Genomic DNA, 26,184 nt, shown 5'->3' on the forward strand with positions numbered 1-26,184 from the left:
CTGTCTCCATGCTGTCCCATGATCCTGTCCCATCTGTCTCCATCCTGCACCATGGGTCTCCATCATGCCCCATCTGTCTCCATCCTGCCCCATGATCCTGAACCACATGTTTCCATCCTGCACCATGTCACATGGTGCAGGATCATCAGGCAGGAAGGAGACAGATGGGGCATTGTGGGCCCCCTCTGCTCATCGGGCCCCATACGCCAGTCAAGGCAGTAATGCCCTGATGGAGGCCCTGCCTAAACCTAACATTTATTGAACATGCCTCTCCTAGGTGACAACGATTTTATTCTTAATTGTAAATTACACAACAGAAACTCCCTTGAGCAATCACACTAGATAATAAGATATCATGACCTCACAAAATGCAGTGAAGTAGAAGCAAATACAGGGTTTTTGGTAAACGAAGACATATTGCTAGAACCCAATTCCTGGGACCAGCACCAAACTTTAGAAAAAATGGGACACTGGTCCATCATATCATTTACCTGCATGGTATTGCGCCTATAATCTATGCAGGGAATTACAACACATCTCTATGTGCTTAAATGGTGTCAAAGGGGAGTAGCATGTATACTGTGTGCAGAATTATTAGGCAAGTTGTATTTTGATCACATGATACTTTTTATACATGTTGTCCTACTCCAAGCTGTTCAGGCTTGAGAGCCAACTACCAATTAAGTAAATCAGATGATGAGCATCTCTGTAATGAGGAGGGTTGTTGTCTAATGACATCAAAACCCTATATAAGGTGTGCTTAATTATTAGGCAACTTCCTTTCCTCTGGCAAAATGGGTCAGAAGAGAGATTTGACGGGCTCTGAAAAGTCCAAAATTGTGAGATGTCTTGCAGAGCGATGCAGCAGTCTTGAAATTGCCAAACTTTTGAAGTGTGATCACCGAACAATCAAGCTTTTCATGGCAAATAGCCAACAGGGTCGCAAGAAGAGTGTTGAGCAAAAAAGGCGCAAAATAACTGCCCATGAATTGAGGAAAATCAAGCATGAAGCTACCGAGATGCCATTTGCCACCAGTTTTACCATATTTCAGAGCTGCAATGTTACTGGAGTAACAAAAAGCATAAGGTGTGCGATACTCAGGGACATGGCCATGGTAAGGAAGGCTAAAAAACCACCACCTTTGAACAAGGAACATAAGATAAAACGTCAAGACTGGGCCAAGAAATATCTTAAGACTGACTTTTCAAAGGTTTTGTGGACTGATGAAATGAGAGTGACTCTTGATGGGACAGATGGATGGGCCAGAGACTGGGTCAGTAAAGGGCAGAGAGCTCCACTCCGACTCAGACGCCAGCAAGGTGGAAGTGGGGTACTGGTATGGGCTGGTATCATCAAAGATAAACTTGTGGGACCTTTTCAGGTTGAGGATGGAGTGAAGCTCAACTCCCAGACCTACTGACAGTTTCTGGAATACAGCTTCTTCAAGCAGTGGTACAGGAAGAAGTCGGTATCGTTCAAGAAAAACATGATTTTCATGCAGGACAATTCTCCATCACATGCCTCCAACTACTCCACAGCGTGGCTGGCCAGTAACGGTCTCAAAGAATAAAAAATAATGACATGGTCCCCTTGTTCACCTGATCTGAACCCCATAGAGAACCTGTGGTCCATCAAAAAATGTGAGATCTACAGGGAGGGAAAACAGTCCACCTCTCGGGACAGTGTTTGGGAGGCTGTGGTGGCTGCTGCATGCAATGTTGATCGTAAACAGATCAAGCAACTGACAGAATCTATGGATGGAAGGCTGCTGAGTGTCATCATAAAGAAAGGTGGATATATTGGTCACTAATTTTTTGGGGTTTGTTTTGCATGTCAGAAATGTTATTTCTAAATTTTGTGCAGTTATATTGGTTTACCTGGTAAAAATAAACAAGTGAAATGGGAATATATTGGTTTTTATTAAGTTGCCTAATAATTCTGCACAGTAATAGTTACCTGCACAAACAGATATCTTCCTAATATAGCCAAATCTAAAAAAAAAACACTCCAACTTCCAAAAATATTAAGCTTTCATATTTATGAGTCTTTTGGGTTGATTGAGAACATAGTTGTTGATCAATAATAAAAATAATCCTCTAAAATACAATTTACCTAATAATTCTGCACACAGTGTAGTAAAATTCACTATAGTGCAATAATACCGTCATGTCCCTTTAAATTATCAGTGACTTCTGTCACCATGGCAATAAACAACCAGTAGGATTGTTAGATTTGAATTTGAAAAAAACACAAACGTCAGTTATGCTCAGTCTGTTCTATCTCAGCAGAGAGTGAAGACAGACACCTGCGGCCACCGCGACATTTCAGGTACAGTATAAACCTGTAATATTATATAAGTGATGGCTGATTATCTCATCACATATTCACACAGAATAACCCGAGATGTTCTGTTACTAACTGTTCTTATTTACCCCAATGCTTCACATAGAGGCATGCACATGATGAGGAGCCGGCGGCTGATACTCCGCTGTCACCACTTGTCACATCTTATTGGATGGGTCCAATATTTAACATCAGCTCCGTCCTCCATAGAGAACGGCGCCTGCAGAGCAGAGAACGGACCGAAGTCGATTATTCCGAATATTCCTCCATATACAGCACAGAATAATGGGGGAGGACAGATATTGGATATAGAACCGTCATATCCTGCACATTGCCCAATGTTGCCTTTGCCCCAGCAATGCCTCCTAAACACACAGACGGTGTTTCCCAAACTTTTCAGTAGCAGTACACCCTGGTCAATGAGCCCAAAACCTATTCTGACTGTTCTGCTATTTTACAGGATTTTGATAGATTTCGACACGAGTGAAGACCACAGCGAGACCATGTGGACCGGACCTTCATCCAGCGTTGGATCAGGTGAGATTCCTCTCACTGTTAGACGACCATTCTCTGTGCTGTGGTCAGACGTGCTCCTAGCACTTAGCGGGATGGTTAGCAATATGGCGATCAGTAGTGCCGCCCTGTCACATCCTCTCTGTATGGTTATGGGTGATCCTTATATTTGGCTCTTTTCTCTGCAGTTGATATCACACCGGAGGAGGCATTCAGAAGACTGGCCTTCTGTATGAAGTTTCTGCCATCACCCCTCTACAAGATGGAGGTTAGTCTCAGACTATACTGCTGCCTTTAATTTTACAAGGGTGTATAGGAATGTCTTATTACATGAGTAACTTAATTTGCTCTCGTCTTAGCGCCTCATGCCGACCAGCCCAGAAGCCCAGAAGAAATATACACCAAGGCATGAATATGAAGAGCAGCCTGCACCATCCATGAAGACCAGGATCACAGAACAAGAAGCAAGGGAAATGCGAGCTAAAGTACTCTGTATGGACCTGGATGAAGAGCAGAGAACCCAAAAAGAAGAAAGGAAGAAAAAAGAGGTCAAAATCACAATTAAGATCGGCGCCAGAAAAGAGACCACAACAGAGGCAAGAAGAAGCAGCAGGACAGAGGCCAGAAGAAGCAGCAGGACAGAGGCCAGAAGAAGCAGCAGGACAGAGGCCAGAAGAAGCAGCAGGACCACGCAGTGCCACATCCTCCAATATATCAACCAGTATTTGAGAGGAAAGAAGAACATCATCTGGACAATCCTGCTAGGACCTCTCAGCCGATAACATCAGATACGGCGAATACTGGGAGGTAAGTATAAAAAAGAATAGCAAGAAGAGTGGTATAATAATATTAGAGAAGCAGGTTTGATGTAGCAGAAAGTAACATAGGGACCTTATTATTGGTAGGGCGTAGCATTAATAATAATTAATAATATAAACAATTAGTTACAGTAGTATAAATAGGATATAGAGAAGTAGTTGTCATAACAAGGTAGTCAGCTAGTATTAACCACTATTTTATTAATATAACACAATTTACACATTTTATTAGAATTAGGCTGCTTGATCCAGGGTTCTAGGACTGATCGCCTTTTCCCGGGGTCAAGAAGGAATTTTTCCCTTCAGACACAGATTGGCTGAAAGTGTCCAAGGGTTTTTGCCTTCTTCTGGATCAAAAGCATATACATAGTATAGTAGTAATATTTATAGTAGAAAACATACAATAGTCTTTTAATAGTAATAGCAAAAAAATAATTAAAGCTGCAATGGTAGAATATTTATAATAAGGAAGAAAAAGGTGAAAAAGCATAAAATAATTATAACAGTTATTAAATTAGTATTTTACTAATACGCATATAGTAATGATTTTAGTTTTAATATTAGAATAAACATTACTTAAAATAGAAACAATAATAATAATAAATAAATAACAATAGATAATGTGGGAGGATAATAATAACCGTAGTATTAGTAGTAGGGTTTGATCCAGGGTTCTAGGACTGATCGCCTTTTCCCGGGGTCAAGAAGGAATTTTTTCCCTGAGTCACAAATTGGCTGAGTGTGTCCAGGGTTTTTTGCCTTCTTCTTGATCAACAACATTAGACATAGGGGCTTTATTAATACCGGTTAGTGTAGTGTTAGTGTAGGGTCCCATCTGAAGAGGTCGCCTTGTCGTTGGCAGATGGGCTCGCACAATTTGATCAAAATGTGCGCTAAGAACCTCACGTTTCTCGGAGCTGTGTAATAAATCTGTCCGTTTACATACTTGCGGTTGCAGAATTTTGTTGCCTCTTTTCTTTCTGCTTTTGCATTGCGTCTACAGCAGCTGCTCCTGCACATGTATTTCAGTTTGTTTGTGTTAGTTTAATCTCTTTCTGGATTAACACCTTTAGACATTATGACCTTACAACTAGTTAGTAATAATTTAAGTACGGATGTAGGGTAAAATTGGTGATAATTTTAGATACTGAGAGAAATTATGCTGCAATTCATGGTATTTTATTTTTTTAAGAAAACCACATTCACACGTTTCCTTTATGCTTCCAAGTTTGATATCAAAGGCACCATATGAACATTTATATTCATGTTCAGCTCTTGATTCTTAGCTAGGTGTGCCTGATCCCTACAGAAATGTCAGTAGTAAATGGCAAACCTTACATGTAACACCCATTGTCCGATGCATAACTGTAACAAGTAACCATATAGCCCAGCGCTGGAGTTATACTCTACACTATCTTCACATTCAGAAGTAGAACACGAAATACTCTCCTCTGTCTAATATGTCTTACCCTCCACAGTTCTGGATTGAAATGGGTTGTCTGGTGTATAGCGCCACTCTTCTCTTTAGGCTGTGTTTGGTATTGCAATAATAAATGTATTGTAATTCAAAGGAAGAAGGAATAAACATTGCTGGACGAATCATCAGCAATCTGAAATACGCAGACAATTTAATATTGATAGTAACAAGCGTAGATGGACTTATTGAATTATTACGGAGTGTCCAGATGGAAAGCTCAACCAGGGACTTTTACTCAACACAAAGAAGACAAAGATATTATTGACTACTGACAGGTACAACCGGACACATTTGAGATAAACGGGGACAAACTGTAAGCTGTAAAAGACTTCCGCCTACTCAGATCGATGATCACTCAAGATGAAACGACAACACCAGAAGTGAATATCTGTCTAGCTATGGGCAAATCATCAATGAAGACACTGGACAAGGTCTTCAAAATGAGGAACATTTCACTGGCGATGAAGACACGGCTTATACATAGGTTTATCTTTTCTGTGGTAACGTACAAATGTGAAAACTGGACGATGAAGAAGCAAGACAGAAGAAGAATCAATGCCTTTTCAAATGTGGTGCTGGAGAAGGATGTGATCAATACCAGGAATGGCAAGAAGAACGAACAAATCACTTTTGGAACAAATCAAGAAAGACACGTGACTCAAAGGACCCATCACCAACCTACGACTTGCCTACTTTGGGCACATCATACGAAGCGAACAATCACTGGAGAAGGACATCATGATTGGAAAAATAGAAGAAACAAGGAGAAGAAGAAGAACCCAATTGTTTGATACAATCAAGATAATGGCGGAAAAGACCCTGGTGGACCTATCTAGGCTTGCCCAAGATCGATCTCCCTTCCGATAGTTCATCCATCAAGTCACCATCGCTCCAGACTGAGCTGAAGGCCATGAATTAATAATTAAATAGTGATATACTGTAGCTATAAATTCAATAGTAGAGGTGACAATGTTATGGTGGTACAGCTGTATCATATATAGGAGGAGTGACATATCTGCAGTTATTTGGCCGTACAATTAAATGAAGGAGGTGATGTCACCACTGTAGTGATACAGCTATGTAATAAATGGGAAGAGGTGATGACAAACCCCCAAACATAGAACTGACAGTGTCCAAATAGTCACTAACGCTCCGTCCTCACATCACATACAAACACATTGCTCTTGTCAGCCAAGGAAAGACCCTACCACCTAGGAGAAGTAGCTTCCCTATCAGTCAATGTCTGAATATTAAGCTTTGTGATAACCAGAGACAAGTTCCTGGTCAAAAACTGACTCTGGGCTAATCTGGGTACATTCCCAGTATGGAGCATTGCCAATAAGATGCTATATTCAGCTGGTTTCTTTAAGGAAAACCAGTGCTTCCCTCAAAGTAGCAATGTTAAATGTCTTAGAAAAGCAGTTTGTGTAGATCAGAAATTGCTGAGCTTATTAAAGACTAAATAGAAATCTGCAATACAGCATAAAATAGTATCGTAATAAAAGTTCAATGGTGACAGTGTCAGACTTCTGGACAAAAAGACTCAGGAATGAGCTGAAACATTGCAATGATAGATACAAGTGATACAGTTTCTCACTATCTTGAACTTAACCCCTTCACCTGTTGGCGATTTTCTTTTCTTTTCATTTTCGTTTTTTCTTCCCCTTCTTCCAATAGCCATAACTTTTTTTTTTGTTTTTCCATCCATATAGCCATATGAGGGTTTATTTTCTGCTAGACGAGTTGTACTGTTGAATAATACCATTCATTCTACCACATAGTGTACTGGAAAATGGGAAGGAAAAATCCAAGTGCTGTGAAATTGCAAAAGAAATGCAATTGCACAATTGTTTGTTTTTTTGTTTTTTTTTATGTACCATGTTCACTATATAGTAAAATTGACTTAGCAATATGATTGTCCAGGTCAGTGCAGATATTAAACACAAATACATATTTTTTAAGTGGTAAAAAAGTGGAAATTTGTAAGAAAAAAAATTTGCTTTTTTCAACAATTTCAAAGGTCAAGCCATGAAGATCTCCAACGACTAGGGAGGCACACCTGCAGTTGCAGAGGAAGAGCGGGTGAAAGCAGGGCTGTCACTTCCGGCTCTCACGGACGGTGTCGGGAAGGGTCGGGAATAGGGCAACAGGTTGGGAGGGTCCGGATGTTGTGAGCAATGATGGAGGCTATCACCACCTCTGATAGCATACTACGAAAGAAAAACAAAAAATGGATCAGTACCTCTGAACAGAATAAAGTGTGAACAGGTGTAAGCGGCTATGACTTCATTCTGTGCAAACAATAGAATACAGCAGCCTGTGTATGCGGTAAGATAGGCACACCTTTCTTTTGCTGGGACCATAAACCCAGGACTGCCACTAGGAATTTCCAGGCCTCATACTTTCAAAATTTTTGGGGCCCCCTTGAGACTTCGCCCCGCCTCAACCCCTCGAACTCTCAACAGTCCCATCACCTTCTCTTGGAAAAACTCCATTTCTGCACCACGTCCTCGCCAATCACGCATTAACAGTTCCCATCACCAGATCACAAACATAGCCAGCAGCTTTAGTTTTGGCCAAAAGATTTTTTGATCCGCCACCACGACAAGGTAGATTCTTTTTGGCCGAAGTCTACTCTATCCTGTTAATCATTTGTTAAAATATCCAATACAATTTAGGTATAGTTTTATTTATTTTTCAATATTTACAATGACCAATAATATCACATACATAGGATAAATACCACCGCACCATGACCAGACACCTTATTACCACCACATAGTGACCTACAATACCACATACAAGGAACAAATACCACCACACCATGACCAGATCACATATTACCACCAGAGTGACAGAATAATACTACATACAAGGGACAAATACCACCGCACCATGAACCAACACCATATTACCAGCCAGGGTTGTCTGAACTGGCCTGGCGTGGAGTCGGGGAAATCCCTGGTGGGCTCTTGCCATGGATCAGGAAGATGGTGATGGGAATGAGAGGGGAAAAAAAAGTCTGTGGTTTTTAGGGGCGTGGGCATAGTCCGTGCAGGGGTGTGCACACGCACGCAGCTTTCATTACCTGAACCGCTGCGGCACACGTCCCGATCAACACTGACTAGTGTGCGCCTGTTGTCACCGGCGTAATAGGAGCGTCCCTGACCTGCAGAGGTAGAGAATGCCAGCAGGTGCTGGGAGCGCAGGCAGGTAAGAGGAAATTTTTTTTTCTTCTTCATCTGTCCATTTGGCCAGGACAAGAGACCAGGGTAGATATATGGGTGGGGGGGAAAGAGCAACACAAGAGACCAGTATGGATATATGGGGGAGAGAGCAGAACAAGGGACCAGTATGAATATATGGGGGGGAGCAGCACAAGGGACCAGTATGGATATATGGGGGGAGAGCAACACAAGGGACCAGGATGGATATATGGGGGGGGTGGAATCAACACAAGTGACCAGGATGGATATATGGGGGGGAAAGCAGCACATGGGCCCCATGATTGATATATGAGGGACGCAGCACAAGTGACCAGGATGGATATATGGAGGGAGCAGCACAAGGAGCCATGATAGATATATGGCGGGAGCAGCAAGAGGGACCAGGATGGATATATGGGGGGAGCAGCACAAAGGGCCAGGATGGATGTATGGCGGAAGCAACACAAGGGACCAGGATGGATATATGGGGGGAGCAGAACATAGAGTAATGATTGATATATGGGGGAGCAGCACAATTGACCAGGATGGATATATGGGGGGCAGCACATGAGGCCATGATTGATATATGTAAGCCAGGACAAGGGACCATGTTGGATAGATGGGGGGCAGGATAGATATATGGGGGAGCAGGACAAGGGACATATGGGGTCTTGTATGGATAGCTGGGGCCCAGGCTGCAGATATTGGGGCCAGGCTACACAAAGGACATGAGCCAGCCCCTAGCATGTGACATGTATATACATCAGCCCAGCCAGCCAGCCCCCAGCACCTGTATATACAGGGTGGAGCGCGGTAATTTGCTGATTTGGGAATGAAATAAAAAAATTATGATCATTAGAAAAATGTATTTTATATTTTAATTATACTGAACAGTAATGGAATTTTTAAATTACATGGTTTTAAATAGTGTATCTGGCAAATGTCGACCTTCGCTATCCACACACTGCTGCATACGTTTTCTGAAGTTTTCATGAACTCTAACAAGCATGTCCACTGGTATTCTGCCAATTTCAGCTTCAATATTGTTCCTTAGGTCTTCCAAGGTGTTGGGACGGTTGATATACACCTTAGACTTCAGGTAACCCCAAAGGAAAAAATTGCATGGGGCTAAATCTGGTGAGCGTGCTGGCCAGTTCACATCTCCCCTCAAAGAGATAAGCCGTCCAGGAAACATTTGCCTCAAACAATTCATGGTAACCCTCGCTGTGTGTGCAGTGGCACCATCCTGTTGGAACCATGTATCCTCTAGTTCCATTGCCTCAAGAGCCGGCTGAAAATAATCCTGTATCATAGACAAGTACCGTTCGGAGATCACAGTTATGGCACGACCATTATCCTGAAAAAAGTAAGGACCAATGATGCCTACTCGTGATATGGCGCACCACACAGTGACGCGGTCCGAATGCAGAGGTCTCTCGTGAACTTCTCTGGGGTTTGTTTCACTCCAGTAACGCATATTTTGTTTGTTTACACACCCACTGAGGTGAAAATTTACAATTGATTGCCGTCCAGGAACACGTCCGCGTGGAGGAACAGCGAATTGTAAACGAAAAGCACGCTGCACTGCAATGATCGAGTGGGCATTTGAAAAATACGCTTCAACACAAAATGACCTCTCCTCATGTGTCCACTGCATGATGGCAACTGAAAGGCAGAGGAATACAAATCTCCCATCAGCCACTGTAAGCCACACCCACTCTCCCCTCTCTTCGACCGACAGTGCCGCCACAGCATGCAGTGCAAAAAAGCAAATTACCGTTCTCCACCCTGTACATCAGCCCAGCCAGCCAGCCCCCATCCCCTGTGTATACATCAGCCCATTCTCAGCCAGCCCCCAGCCCCTGTGTATACATCAGCCCAAACCCCATTACCTGTGTACATATCAGACCAGCCAGCCCCCAGCCCCTGTATATACATCAGCCCAGCCTCAGCCAGCCCCCAGCCCGTGTATACATCAGCCCAAATCCCCAACACCTGTATACACATCAGACCAGCCAGCCCCTGTATACACATCAGCCCAGCCACAGCCAGCCCCTGCATATACATCAGCCCAGCCAGCCCCAGCCCCTGTATACACATCAGCCCAGCCACAGCCAGCCCCTGCATACACATCAGCCCAGCCACAGCCAGCCCCTGCATATACATCAGCCCAGCCACATCCAGCCCCTGTATATACATATACATATACGTCGAGGGTCTGTACACTTGCATTGAACATTCCTGTGGCTTAGAGGCGGCCCGCTTCTTCCTGGGGACCTCCGACCTGGACGGCCCTCTACGTGGACTTGTCCTCGAGCTGCTTGACTATGCCCTTACCCATAATTTTTTTGTCTTCAAAGACATTTTTTATTTACAGAAGCGTGGCACGGCCATGGGCGCGGCCTGTGCGCCCTCGTACGCTAATCTCTTCCTGGGTTACTGGGAGAGATTCCTTTTTGGCGACGAGGGCCCACGGGCCGCTTCCCATGTGCTGTGCTGGTATCGCTTTATTGACGATATTTTCTTTTTGTGGGACGGGACTGTCGGGCAGCTCGAGGACTTTATGGGTACCTTAAATAACAATGCGTTCAATATTAGATTGACATATACATACAGCAATGCCACGGTCGACTTTCTGGACATCCGCTTGGAGGTCGATTCTTTTCGGCGTATCCAGGCGGATGTCTTCAGGAAGTCGACTTCGGTTAATTCACTTCTACACGCTTCATCTGCACATGACCCGTCCACGGTGAGGGCGGTCCCGGTCGGACAGTTCCTCAGGATGCGGCGAATCTGTTCTTCCGAGTCCAGATTTGAGGCACAAGCCTCGGATCTAAAAGGCCGCTTTCTGGCCCGAGGTTATAGCCGGAGATCTATTAAATACGGCTATGATCGCGCCAGAAGAACACCGTGTGAGACTCTATTGCATTCATCTAAGAAGCAGACCAACAGGGATGGGGCTGGTCCCATTCGCTTCATTTCAACGTATAATCACGAGTGGGGCAATATGCGCTCCATCCTTGCTAAGCATTGGTCTGTTTTGGGAACTGAGCCCTCCTTGGCGGCTTTCTTGGGTCCTGGCCCACAGATGACGTCGAGGAGGTGTAAAAACCTCAACGACCTATTGGTGCATAGCCATTATGTCCCCACCCCGAACAACCCATTTGGTACGAGGGGCCCTGTTAAGGGCTGTTTTCCATGCGGGCACTGTCTTGCCTGCACCAATGTCCTGCGATGCTCCAGTTTTACGTCTACGGATGGGACCAGAAAATATGACATCAGAGAACGAATCTCCTGTGGCACAACCAATGTGATCTATTATGCCACATGTCCCTGCCCAATGGTTTATGTGGGCTTAACTACTCGTGAGTTGAGAGTTAGGGTCCGTGAGCATGTGCGGGACATTGGTGCGGCCAGGACGGTGCCTGATCTTTTCGAACTGAAATCAATCCCACGCCACTTCAGGCTACACCACAATTGTGATGCCAAATTATTGAGTGTGAGGGGTATTGATGTTCTACATCTGGGTATTCGGGGTGGGGACAATAAAAAGTTGCTGGCGCAAAAAGAGACAAAATGGATAGTGCAGCTTGACACTATGGCACCAAAGGGCCTAAATGAGGCATTAAGTTTTGCCCCCTACTTATAGGCACGGTTTCTATTGTTCTTGGTGTGTTTACTACATTATTTACCTCCTGTGTACTCTTATATTTGTAGTGTAACATCGAATTAATATCCCTCCTTACCGGGGCCTCCATACCCGACGGTAGTCGGGCAGTTGTTTTTATGTTATTTTAATTTTTGGTTCGTGTCTTTGTGATTTTAACTTTTTTATGTCTATATTAATAGTGAACCAGAGTAACGCTGTGCCTTGAGGTGTTCCCTGCCATGCCATCATGTGGCTCCGTTAATTGTTACCATCAACTGTGACATCAAGACTCCATCAACCATTATCACATGGCAACTGAATAAGACATTTCCCACCTAATATCATGAACATTCCATCCATGAAGTAATGAATATATGTACGGCAGCAGTGAACTGGCGTGTGGAAACGAGATTATTAGTATATATTTATTTCATTCTTTTCTTGGTAATGTTTTTGTATATATATATATTCGTGGGCGCGTTCGTGTGTCGTATACATGGGATTTGGGGTAATTGATTCCAGTTTGAGACCTGTTTCTATTGGTGGGGGCGGAGTTTAGGACGGCTGTTTTAGCTCAGACTATCTTTTACCATTTGTCCTTTACACATTGGTGGCAGTGCGCGTCGCACTCCGTCCTGTCTTCTCCTGGCGTGCACGAGTGTCTCCATGGCTGGTTCGCGCGCTGCAGACTTTTTCTGCGCGTGCGCACCTACCTTGACGCTCAGCTGCACTGCCAGGACCTGGCGGACGCAGTGCGCATGCGCCGACCGCGCCACTGCCATTGGTCGCCGGCCACCATGTGACCGGGGTCAGGGATTATTTCAGGGTCCTTCTAGGCACAGTTTAGTCATCCCCTTGAGGAAGCGGCGGTTGGAGGCCGCGAAACGCGCGTCGGGGACTACTACCTCCTGACTGCACCCCCACTCTGCCCTGCTATTAGGTAAGCCGGTGTTTTCACATTGTCCTTTTGCTGGTCACTATGACCTTAGACATGCCATATATAGCTGCAGCATAGATGGGACTTTTGTGCGCATGGGCGCCTATCTATAGGTTGAGGCACATTTAAGCCTTGATTCACCTGTGCACCCGAATACCCCTGGTACTGTGTTCTTCATTTATATGGTTATGGCACAATATTAATGTTTAACTGAATATTACCACACAGTGCATAGGGCTGGGTTCTTTTCAGGTTGGACACATTTGTGTCTATGGGCATGTTTTTATTAGCATATGTGCCTCATACCTTCCTCCTCCCTCGGTTTTTTGTGGGGGGTGGGCAGGGTTTTGGGGGAGTAGGTGTATGGGGGCTACTTGCCAGCATATTCTAAGCTTACATCGTTGTGTATATTACTCTATGATACTGTTATATGAGACTTATTGTGATTTTATTGGTTTTTGGAATAAAGTTTATGAATTGTTCATCAATGCTCAGTTGTTTTCAGCGGTAATTTCGCCGGGACCCGCTATCTCACATTATGTACTTGGGATTCCTGTTTTCTATATACATACATACATACATAAGCCCAGCCACAGCCTGCCCCCAGCCCGTGACCTGTATATACATCAGCCCAGCCAGCCCCTGTATATACATCAGCCCAGCCACAGCCAGCCCCCAGCCCCTGTATATACATCAGCTCAGCCCCAGGCCCCAGCTCAGCACCTGTAGCGATTGCCTCAGTAGTGTGCGGGTACTAAGAGCTCCTACGGATGCCTGAGACCTGATCCTGATACATTCAGTGGTGTGCTGCAGCCAGGGTCGGGAGATGGGAAGAGCAGAGAGAGTCGCCCGCCAGGGCCGAGGGGTACCGGCTACCGGGTTCGGTGTTCACAGGGGGGATTTCACAGTGGCGACCTGGTCCGTGGCCCTGAACGCCCATGTAAAAGGGAGATTGAATTAAGTTTATGTTCGTGATGCCACCTGTGGTATTCGGTCAGTGGGGACCGACGTTGCTTTAACCCCTTTATGACCCAGCCTATTTTGACCTTAATGACCTGGCCGTTTTTTGCAATTCTGACCAGTGTCCCTTTATGAAGTAATAACTCAGGAACGCTTCAACGAACCTTAGCGATTCTGAGACTGTTTTTTCGTGACATATTGGGCTTCATGTTAGTGGTAAATTTAGGTCGATAATTTTCGTGTTTATTTGTGAAAAAAAAAAATGGAATTTTGGCAAAAATTTTGAAAATTTAGCAATTTTCAAATTTTGAGTTTTTATTCTGTTAAACGAGAGAGTTATGTGACACAAAATAGTTAATAAATAACATTACCCACATATCTATTTTACACCAGCACAATTTTGGAAACAAATTTTTTTTTGCTAGGAAGTTAAGGGTTAAAATTTGACCAGCGATTTTTCATTTTTACAGCAAAATTTACAAAACCATTTTTTTTAGGGACCACCTCACATTTAAAGTTTGAGGGGTCTATATGGCTGAAAATACCCAAAAGTGACACCATTCTAAAAACTGCACCCCTCAAGGTGCACAAAACCACATTCAAGAAGTTTATTAACCCTTCAGGTGCTTCACAGCAGCAGAAGCAACATGGAAGGAAAAAAATGAACATTTAAATTTTTAGTTACAAAAATGATCTTTTAGCAACAATTTTTTTATTTTCCCAAGGGTAAAAAGAGAAACTGGACCTCAAGAGTTATTGTACAATTTGTCCTGAGTATGCCGATACCCCATATGTTTGGGGGAACCACTGTTTAGGCGCACGACAGGGCTTGGAAGGGAAGGAGCGCCATTTGACTTTTTCAATGAAAAATTGGCTCCAATCTTTAGCTGACACCATGTTGCGTTTGGAGAGCCCCTGGGTGCCTAAACATTGGAGCTCCTCATAAGTGACCCCATTTTGGAAACTAGACCCCCCAAGGAACTTATCTAGACGCATAGTGAGCACTTTGAACCCTCAGGGGCTTCACAAATTGATCCGTAAAAAATGAAAAAGTACTTTTTTTTTTCCTCAAAAAAATTCTTTTAGCCTCAATTTGTTCATTTCCACCTGGGCAACAGGATAAATGAATCCTAACATTTATTGGGCAATTTCTCCTGAGTACACTGATACCTCACATGTGGGGGTAAACCACTGTTTGGGCACACGGCAGGGCTCGGAAGGAGTGCCATTTGACTTTTTCAATGAAAAATTAGCTCCAATCGTTAGCGGACACCATGTCGCATTTGGAGAGCCCCTGTGTGCCTAAACATTTGAGCTCCCCCACCTGTAACCCCATTTTGGAAACTAGACCTCCCATGAAACTAATCTAGATGTGCGTTGACTACTTTAAACTCCCAAGTGCTTCAGAGAAGTTTATAACAGAGCCGTGAAAATAAAAAATCATTTTTCTTTCCTCAAAAATTATTTTTTAGCCCACAATTTTTTATTTTCACAAGAGTAACAGGAGAAATTGGACCCCAAAAGTTGTTCTCCAGTTTGTCCTGAGTATGCTGGTACCCAATATGTGGGGGTAAACTACTGTTTGGGCACACGTCGGGGCTTGGAAGGGAAGTAGTGACGTTTTGAAATGCAGACTTTGATGGAATGGTCTGCGGGCGTCACGTCGCATTTGAAGACAAAGGAGTTGAATCAAAAAAATAGGGGTATCCACACACAAAACAAAATCTAATTAGACTAAATGGATGCCAAAACCTATTTAACCAACAATGGACGTGGTAACAGTTCAGTACAAAAACACATGAAAATTCGATAAGAAAAATTGTACACAAGAACCAAAGATGTAAAAAAAAAAAAAAAAAAATAAAAAAAATATACAAAAGAGGTACGTGTCACGATACTAATGGATACAACTGGACACCAGTGGCTAGGTCAAAGAGACTGCAGACACATTGGTTTGAACAAGCAGATTTGTATTTGTGATCTGAATGCAATATAGCATGTAAGTCCAGATAAATGTTCAGTCAATCTGATAAACAATAATAGCAGAGCTGATACTCTGCAACACAGCATGCAGAGTCACTGAGCAATGAGTGCACAAGACAGTCTCTTGCAGAGCAGAGGTACACACTAGCTGGCTGGAGTTCTTACTTCACCGCAGGTGTGGTCAGTCAGAGGTTTCTGAAGTCAGGTGTCCAGCAATCACTTGGTCAGCAGGCAGGGATCCAGACGTGCAGGTTGGCAGAGGACTCCGCCGTTAGGAAAGGACCAACAGGGATCCTAAGTCCAGGCTTGGGACTGCAGAGGAACAAGGTCCAAAACATAATACACAAGCAATGAAACAGAGCAGGTGCTGGCTTTATATACAACTTTGGCAGGAAGCAAGATGGCCGACGTGAAACATCAAGATCCATGTTAACTAAGGGCAAGTCTAAGGGCAAGAGAAACAGATTCCAGGACTAGATACTGACAGTACGTCACATTTGCAGAGCCCCTGATGTGGCTAAACAGTAGAAACCACTCACAAGTGACCCTATTTTGGAAACTAGACCCCCAAAGGAACTTATCTAGATATGTGGTGAGCACTTTGAACCCCCAAGTGCTTCACCGAAGTTTACAACGCAGAGCCGTGAAAATAAAAAATCATTTTTCTTTCCTCAAAAATGATGTTTTAGCAAGCAGTTTTTTTATTTTCACAAGGGTAGCAGGAGAAATTGGACCCCAATAGTTGTTGCCCAGTTTGTCCTGAGTATGCTAGTATCCCATATGTGGGGGTAAACCACTGTTTGGGTGCACGTCGGGGCTTGGAAGGGAGGGAGCACCATTTGAGGTTTTGAATGCAAGATTGGCTGGAATCAATGGTAGCGCTATGTTGAGTTTGGAGACCCCTGATGTGCCTAAACAGTGGAAACCCCTCAATTCTAACTCCAACACTAACCCCAACACACCCCTAACCCTAATCCCAACTCTAGCCATAACCCTAATTACAACCCCAACCCCAACACACCCTTAGCCACAGCCCTAACCTCAACACACCCCTAACCACAACCCTAACCCCAACACACCCCTAACCCTAATCCCAACCCTTACCCTAATCCTAACCCTAATCCCAACTTTAACAACAACCCTAACCCCAACACACCCCTAACCCTAACCATAACCCTAACCACAAGCCTAATCTTAACCCTATTTCCAACCCTGGCCCTAATTCCAACCCTAACTCTAATTCCAACCCTAACCCTAAGGCTATGTGCCCACGTTGCGGATTCGTGTGAGATTTTTCCGCACCATTTTTGAAAAATCCGCAGGTAAAAGGCACTGTGTTTTACCTGCAGATTAACCACGGATTTCCAGTGTTTTTTTGTGCGGATTTCACCTGCGGATTCCTATTGAGGAACAGGTGTAAAACAGGTGTACAACGCTGCGGAATCCGCACAAAGAATTGACATGCTGCGGAAAATACAATGCAGCGCTTCCGCGTGGTATTTTCCGCACCATGGGCACAGCGGATTTGCTTTTCCATAGGTTTACATGGAAGTTTAAACTTGATGGAAAACGGCCAATCCGCTGCGGATCCGCAGCCAAATCCGCACCGTGTGCACATAGCCTAATTCTAAAGGTATGTGCACATGCTGCGGAAAACGCTGCGGATCCACAGCGTTTCCGCAGCTGCGGGTCCGCAGCAGTTTCCCATGAGTTTACAGTTCAATGTATACCTATGGGAAACAAAAAACGCTGTGCACATGCTGTGGAAAAAACAGCGCGGAAACGCAGCGATTTACATTCCGCAGCGGTTTTACAACTGCTCCAATAGAAAACCGCAGTTGTAAAACCGCAGTGAAATCCGCAGAAAAAATGCGGTAAATCTGTGATAAATCCGCAGCGGTTTTGCACTGCGGATTTATCAAATCCGCTGTGGAAAAATCCGCAGAGGACCAGAATACGTGTGCATATAGCCTTACCCTAACCCTAACCCAAGTTCTAACCCTTATCCCTAACCCTAGTGGAAAAAAAAAATATTTTCTTTATTTTATTATTATTCCTACCTATGGGGGTGATAAAGGGGGGGTTCATTTACTATTTTTTTTATTTTGATCACTGTGATAGATTTTATCACAGTGATCAAAATGTACCTGGAACGAATCTGCCGGCCGGCATTTTGGAAGATGGCAGCGCCCATGGAAAAGACGGACGGACACCGGGAGGCTCGGTAAGTATGAGGGGGTGGGGGGGAGCACGGGGGGGTGGATCGGAGCACATGGGTTGTGGATCAGAGCACAGGGGGAGTTGGATCAGAGCACGGGGGGAGGTGGATCGGAGCACAGGGGGTGGATCGGAGCACGCGGGGGTGGATCGGAGCACAGGGAGGTTGGATGGGAACATGGAGGGTGGATCAGAGCACAGGGGGGTGGATCGGAGCACGGGGGGGTGGATCAGAGCATGGGGAGTGGATCAGAGCATGGGGAGTGGATCGGAGCACGGGGGTTGGATCGGAGCACGGGGGTGGGATCGGAGCACGGGAGGTGGATCGGAGCACAGGGGGGTTGGATCGGAGCACAGGGGGTGGGATCGAAGCACGGAGGAGCGGACAGGAGGATGGGGGAGCAGACAGGAGGACCGAGGGGAGCGGACCACAGAACGGAGGACTGGGGAAGAGATCGGTGGCGGTGGTGGGGGGCAGATCAGGGTTTCCAGCCATGGCCGATGATATTGCAGCATCGGTCATGGCTGGATTGTAATATTTCACCACTTTTCATAGGTGAAATATTACAAATTGCTCTGATTGGCTGTTGCACTTTCAACAGCCAATCAGAGCGATCATAGCCACGTGGGGGCAAAGCCACCCCCCCTTGGCTAAAGTACCACTCCCCCTGTCCCTGCAGATAGGGTGAAATTGGAGTTAACCCTTTCACCCGATCTGCAGGGACGGGATCATTCTGTGACAGCATATGCATCACAGGTCGGATTGGCACCAACTTTCATGATGCATACGCTGTGTTAAGGGGTTAAAAGGTCCTCTGGGGTGATGTTATTGCAGCTAGACGGTATAACTTCCCACAGGTGAAGTATATCCCCAGGGCTCCCGGTGTGTAGATGGAAGATGATGGTGAATGCTGCAGTAAGGAACGAGGACACAGGTTTGCAGTCTCTTCACCTTGTTTACTGAAGACTTCAGGCAGCCACAGTCCAGGGCACCAGATCACAGGTACAGGCAGGGTCTGGCCGGCTTGGAAGCGAATCCAAAGTTCCCCTTTACCAGGTGGAGTTAGCCTTCCTTTAGCGCGGTGGTGTTGTAGTCCCTTACTGCCTGTGCCTACTGATAAGGTCCTCACAGTTCTTCTCTGTCCCCCGTATAGGATAGGACAGTGGTCCCCAACTCCAGGCCTCGAGGGCCACCAACAGTGCAGGTTTTCAGGATTTCCTTAGTATTGCACAGGGGTTGGAATCATCACCTGTGCAGATGATCACATTACCACCGATGCAATACTAAAGAAATCCTGAAAACCTGCACTGTTGGCGGCCCTCGAGGCCTGGAGTTGGGGACCCCTGGGATAGGACATAAACCCGTATGGCAGGTAACTCGAGCCTTTTTACAGGATCTCTATCATGACCTGGGCTCTATGTGTCACTGTGCCTCCTGGGTATAGGGGCGGACAGGTAATTTACAGTTCAGCTGTCCTGCCGGTCTCTGTTGTAAGGCGTAGAGTCTCTTACAACCTCGGTATTATGGCTACTGGTTATCTGCGCTTCAGAGGGTGGCAGCTTGTTCAAAGCTGGTCTCATATCACTCTCCTGTGCTTTGCTCTCCTTCACGCTCACTGAAAGATGTTCTGTCCTTCTGTATGTCTCTTTCTCTTTGGGCTGTAGTACCTCAGACTACAGGAACCCTTCAGACCTTCTGACACTCTATGTCGGTCTGCTCTCTTCTGTCTCTCTGACAATCTAATCTCTCTTTCCCTCCAAACCACAATATATATAGGGGAGTTACCTAGGAATAGGATCAAAAGCTCTCCTTTGTGGCCTGGAGTGTGAACATGTTGTGTGCATTGTGATTACCTGATAAAGAAGATCTTTCATCACTTCCAAGCATAACTTCACTCTCCCCGTGAGGAAAGCAATGTCACTGTGACGATCAGGACCCTGAGGCGTCACAAAAGCGCTCTCTCTCCGCCCAAAGAACATCCTGACGGTCAACGCCAGGCATTCTTAACCCCTCTGTGCAGGGCACCCGTGTCACTGACTCACTGATGCACGCACCTGTAAAGCCATCGTGCCCGAAGACTTAAAGGTGCTAGGTGTGCGGCGCGCCCCACTGCACCATGGTGGGTACACCCATGTCTGACATAGTGTAGAAGTCGGTGAAAAAGTGGGAAAAGTGCTCTGAAAGTGATCAGCTTCAACTACAGACGTCACTGGTGAGTCAGTGTATTACATGTACACACAGACTATACACTATGTACTGTGTACAGAGCTCACTGTGTATAATGTCACTGGTGATCACTGTAATATCTGTACACTATATACAGAGCTCCTGTGTACAATGTCACTGGTGATCACCATATTACCTGTACACTGAGATTGTATACAGAGCTCCTGTATATAATGTCACTGGTTATCACTGTATTACCTGCACGCTATATGCTTTATACAGAGCTCCTGTGTATAATGTCACCGGTGATCACTGTAATACCTGTGCACTGTACACTATATACAGAGCTTCTGTGTATAATGTCACTTATGATTCCTGCATTACCTGTATCTGACACTATATACAGAGCTTCTAAGTATAATGTCACAGGTGATCACTGTATTACCTGTACACTGAAACTATATACAGAGCTCCTGTGTATAATGTCACTGGTGATCACTGTATTACCTGTACACTATATACAAAGCTCATGTGTATAATGTCACTTGTGATCACTGTATTACCTGTACGCTATATGCTTTATACAGAGCTCCTGTGTATAATGTCACTGGTGATCACTGTATTACCTGTACACTGTACATTATATACAGAGCTTCTGTGTATGTCACTGATGATTCCTGTATTACCTGTATCTGACACTATATACGGAGCTTCTAAGCATAATGTCACAGGTGATCACTGTATTACCTGTACACTGACACTATATACAGAGCTCCTGTGTATAATGTGACCGGTGATCCCTCTATTACCTGTACACTGACACTATACAAAACCAAACTACAATACTTATGAATCCCAGAAAAGAGTATAAACCAAAAAAGAAACAAGGATCCCTAAAAAATAACTTTTAATAATACATCTAAAAAGACTGTTATTTATCAAAGTTTAAGATAAAATAGTATTAAATGTACCTATAAGGACCCTACGTCAAACTACAATGAGACCTGCCTGGCAGTGGAGGTTGGCACCCTAATTTACTGCGGTAGGCGCCCCCACTCATCGACGGCTCACCCTACCATGCCCTAAGAGATACCTATAATAAAGAAAAAGGCTAGTGGGCCCTATATGAACCTATCAATAAACAACTACCTGACAGTGGAGGTAGGCACCCTAATTTACTGCGGTAGGCGCCCCCACTCAACGACGGCTGACCCTAGGGTTCCTAACAATCCCTAAATAAAGAGATAGACAAAAGATAATGTCCCACATACAACTCCAATACCCGTGAGAGAGAAAACAAAAAGCAAAACAAAATGCAAAAAATAACCTAAACAAAGAAAAAACACACACAAAAAAAATAAAATATGTGTAAATTGTCAATGTATCAGAGGGGGCAATAAAAGGTGCAATGTCTACAAAGCAACGCCTCCCTCACTATAGATATAAGTAAATGTATTTCACCTGAGTACAAGAGCAAAGGCACTGTGAAGCATAATAACTAAACGAGCCATGCCCACCTAATGGAATAGTAGTCAGATGTTTAAACCCAACGGGTACATGGAGTGTTGAAAAGATATATGTTTTGTCCAAATAGAATAAAATAGCATATTAATGCCTATAATAAGCAATAAGATATTGTTATACACACTCCTATATCTTGTTAAGTAACGTCCACATTAATCTTGTTTATATCTTGTTAAGTACCGTCCACATTAATCTTGTTAAATGTTGTCCACACTTATACCACTGTCCTAGTATGTCAGTGATAGGTGTAGAACACAGACTATTACATGTCCTCCAAAATAGACATAACATACCATGTCAATAGTCATTTAAACAATGGACAACAAGCATATAAAGTAGCAGACAAATGTTCGCACTAATCACACTACATAAGTATAGCAGTGTTAGATCAAGACGTGGACTATGATACCAGAAAGTTCACGGTAGCAAAAAAATAATAAAGATCACACCCAATACACATGTGGAGAGACTCCTTAATACACACATATGAAGAAAAAAGGACTCTATCATCCAGTTAGTGCAGTGAGATAAGCAGCAAGATATACAGCCACCAATGTGGCTCCTCTATTTTGTGTGTGGCTGCCTACCCCTGATGAACCCCCGTCATTCCCTATGGGGGAGAAACGCATCGGTCACTATTTGGGGACAATATGATGACAGCTGATTTCGGCTACTTGTAATGAACCATCTGATATTCCGGTAGCTTTGTGATCTACACCTCGGGAGACTCCAGTGAATAGATAAGTACATTGGTGGCTGTATATCTTGCTGCTTATCTCACTGCACTAATTGGATGATAGAATCCTTTTTTCTTCATATGTGTGTATTAAGGAGTCTCTCCACATGTGTATTGGGTGTGATCTTTATCATTTTTTTGCTACCGTGAACTTTCTGTTATCATAGTCCACGTCTTGATCTAACACTGCTATACTTATGTAGTGTGATTAGTGCGAACATTTGTCTGCTACTTTATATGCTTGTTGTCCATTGTTTCCATGACTATTGACATGGTATGTTATGTCTATTTTGGAGGACATGTAATAGTCTGTGTTCTACACCTATCACTGACATACTAGGACAGTGGTATAAGTGTGGACAACATTTAACAAGATTAATGTGGACGGTACTTAACAAGATATAAACAAGATTAATGTGGACGTTACTTAACAAGATATAGGAGTGTGTATAACGATATCTTATTGCTTATTATAGGCATTAATATGCTATTTTATTCTATTTGGACAAAACATATATCTTTTCAACACTCCATGTACCCGTTGGGTTTAAACATCTGACTACTATTCCATTAGGTGGGCATGGCTCGTTTAGTTATTATGCTTCACAGTGCCTTTGCTCTTGTACTCAGGTGAAATACATTTACTTATATCTATAGTGAGGGAGGCCTTGCTTTGTAGACATTGCACCTTTTATTGCCCCCTCTGATACATTGACAATTTACACATATTTTTTTTGTGTGTGTTTTTTCTTTGTTTAGGTTATTTTTTGCATTTTGTTTTGCTTTTTGTTTTCTCTCTCACGGGTATTGGAGTTGTATGTGGGACATTATCTTTTGTCTATCTCTTTATTTAGGGATTGTTAGGGACCCTAGGGTCAGCCGTCGTTGAGTGGGGGCGCCTACCGCAGTAAATTAGGGTGCCTACCTCCACTGTCAGGTAGTTGTTTATTGATAGGTTCATATAGGGCCCACTAGCCTTTTTCTTTATTATAGGTATCTCTTAGGGCATGGTAGGGTGAGCCGTCGATGAGTGGGGGCGCCTACCGCAGTAAATTAGGGTGCCAACCTCCACTGCCAGGCAGGTCTCATTGTAGTTTGACGTAGGGTCCTTATAGGTACATTTAATACTATTTTATCTTAAACTTTGATAAATAACAGTCTTTTTAGATGTATTATTAAAAGTTATTTTTTAGGGATCCTTGTTTCTTTTTTGGTTTATACACTGACACTATATGCAGAGCTCCTTTGCATAATATCACTGGTGGTAATAAGTGTTGTTAGTATTGTGGTTTGTATTCATGATCTGTATTGTAGTATTCGGTCACTATGTGGTGGTAATATGTGGTTTGTTCATGGTGTGCTGGTATTTGGTATTTGTTTCTTGTGTGTGGAATTATAAGGTCACTCTGGTGGTAACATGTGATCTGGTCATGGTGTGGTGGTATTTGTTCCTTGTATGTAGTATTATTCGGTCACTATGTGATAGTAATACATGGTCAGGTCATGGTGTGGCGGCATTTCTTCCCTGTATGTGGTATTATTGGTCTTGGTGTAGGGGATTGTGTTGTGTATTGCTGTTATTTGGTCTCTCTGATTGTCACACTCGTGCCCTGACTGTGTGGCATGAGCGAGGGGATTGTGACCCCACTGTGCCACAAACCAGACTACCCTGGAAGGGGTGCAGCTAAGCAGCTACCTTGGTGTTCACTGGAGCCTCTGATAGTGAGGTCAGGCTTGTGTGGCAGGTAGCTGCCAGGTACCACTCCAGGGCGGTGTCAGCTGTGGCAGCTGATCCCACTAAGGGACAAAACACAAGAGACAGGTGCGAGCAAGTACGGTTAGGCACGACTGGTACTCTAGACAGGCAGGCGGGCACAGCTAGTGGGACTGGAACTGGTTCGGGTGGGACAGGAACATAGGCAGGTATGAGTAGGGAACAAATAGGAACCAGTTCAGAATGGAGGGATAGCAACTGCTTCAGGAGACACAGAAACACAGGCTGGAATAAGTATGATAAGGAAGCACGTACAAACTCGTACAGACTGGAGGGACAAGAACACACTGGGCACGGAGTGGGAGCAGAGCAAAGCCGCACGATGTCCTTTCAGTCTTTGTATCTCCTAGTGTTGCATATGTAAATATACACATACTTATATACATATACAAATTGAGAGATTTAATACCTATTGTTATCTTATGTTATGTTAAGTACCTGATGCCTCTTGGCAACTGGCAGGGGACACCTTAGGAAGGTGCACATGGTCATTATAAGAAACAGGAAGTGCCGAGACTGCCGCTCTAAGCATGCAGCCAGGAGGTATGCAACAAGTAAGGACATGAGTCCCAAGGCATGGAGCAGGCAGAGGACAGAACTCACAGCATGGCCCGGAGTGGTGAGTAAGAGGGGAGATGGGAAGCCATGCAGTGATGCCGGCAGGGATGTTACACTGATATTAATTAGGAGAAGATTCTTTATTTCCCTTAGAGATTAGACACTTCGATAACAGCGGCAGAAGTGCACTTCCGGGGGTTCTCTTGTGAAAATAAGGCCCCTTCCCGCCCAAATGACAGACAAGGTTATTAAAAAGTGGGAAACCAAAAAATTGACACCAGGAACCCACCACATGTTATGAAGAAGCTAGCATACTTTACAGGATAATGCATCCAAGAAAGGGCCAAGAATTCCCTTTATTAGCCCCTAGGGCAGGGGTGGGGAATCTCCGGCCCGCAGATCTATGTGCCTCTCCGGCGATGCCTGTCCCCCCAGTGCTTTATATTCCCCCTCTCCCAGTGCTGTGTATCCCCCCATGGCCTAAACGCATCCACAAGTGATGTGTATATTCCCAAAGTGCTGCATTTACCCCAAAAGTGCTGTATATTTCCCCAGCCTCCTCTGTGATGAATATGTCCCAGCATCTCTTGTGATGTCTACGCCCCCCCAGCCGCTCCTGTAATTAATATGACCCCAGAGTCTCCTGTGATGCATATATAGCAGTCTTAATGTTTCCTGTTATGTATGTACAGCAGTCCCAGAGTCTCCTGTGTGATGTATATACAGCAGTCCCAGCGTCTCCTGTGTGATGTATATACAGCAGTCCCGTCTCCAGTGTGATGTATACACAGCAGTCCCAGCGTCTCCTGTGTGATGTATATACAACAGTCCCAGCGTCTCCTGTGTGATGAATATACACCAGTCCCGTCTCCTGAGTGATGTATATACAGCAGTCCCAGCATCTCCTGTGTGATGTATATACAGCAGTCCCAGCATCTTCTGTATGATGTATATACAATAGTCCCTGTGTCTCCTATGTAATATATATACAGCTGTAATATCCAGCACAAAGGATCAGACTTATCTGTTCCAAAATTACCTGGCTAATCAGGCAACACTATAATTTAAATCATAGCCAGGAAAAGCATGCACCAAAACTTAACATTTATTAGATATGTTAAAAAAACAATATAAACCTAGGACAAACATACAATCAACAATTCCACAGTGTAAGTGCTCATGATTAGCAGTGCTCAAGTAAAAAATGGTTCAATCTCACCAGTATAGGTTCTTGTTCATGTTCTTGAAGACCTATTTATTCGAATAAAAAGCCAGAGCGTGAGGAGAGAAAGGGAGATTAAAGGGTAAAGATAGAACAGTC

General features: G+C 44.2%; 1 long non-coding RNA gene across 1 annotated transcript in view; it reads left to right on the forward strand.

Moving 5' to 3' along the window:
* Nucleotides 1-12,925: 12,925 nt before the first annotated feature.
* LOC138676153 (uncharacterized) overlaps nucleotides 12,926-26,184 on the forward strand; it is a 40,328-nt gene continuing 27,069 nt past the window's right edge. The window contains exon 1 of the long non-coding RNA XR_011320748.1: nucleotides 12,926-12,947. This is a non-coding gene — a long non-coding RNA (uncharacterized lncRNA). The remainder of the gene's footprint in view (nucleotides 12,948-26,184) is intronic.

The sequence above is a fragment of the Ranitomeya imitator genome, chromosome 4 (genome assembly GCF_032444005.1).
Source record: "Ranitomeya imitator isolate aRanImi1 chromosome 4, aRanImi1.pri, whole genome shotgun sequence".
Taxonomy (NCBI): Eukaryota; Metazoa; Chordata; class Amphibia; order Anura; family Dendrobatidae; genus Ranitomeya; species Ranitomeya imitator.